The following is a 372-nucleotide window of genomic DNA, read 5'->3' on the forward strand; positions in this document are numbered from 1 at the left end:
CAAAAGGGTCTAGGCTTACTCTTACTTTGGGCATAGAGTAGGAATACTAGGATAATGATGAGATCAGTAGGCCTATCGTATGCAGATTCCTACGTACCGCTCTACTAGTACTAGTCTCTAGATGTCTAGTGTATCGTTAGGCCTGAATAGACGACGGTCTACAGTGTAGTACCTATAGTCTTGATGAACAATATAGCTTAACATCTAGTACCTAGTCTAATATTATTCTTAGTCCAAATGCAATGCTTCATGAGATCGACAATAACCCAAGCAGCAGCCAGGCTTTTGATGTAGCAGTACTTCTTGTGCCGCTAAATAATACTGAAACATGAACACAGACTGACAACATTTGGGGAAAGCAAGTTATTTTCC

This window comes from Diadema antillarum, unplaced genomic scaffold (genome assembly GCF_040938485.1).
Source record: "Diadema antillarum isolate AM-2024a unplaced genomic scaffold, OU_Dant_1.0 scf00000081, whole genome shotgun sequence".
Taxonomy (NCBI): Eukaryota; Metazoa; Echinodermata; class Echinoidea; order Diadematoida; family Diadematidae; genus Diadema; species Diadema antillarum.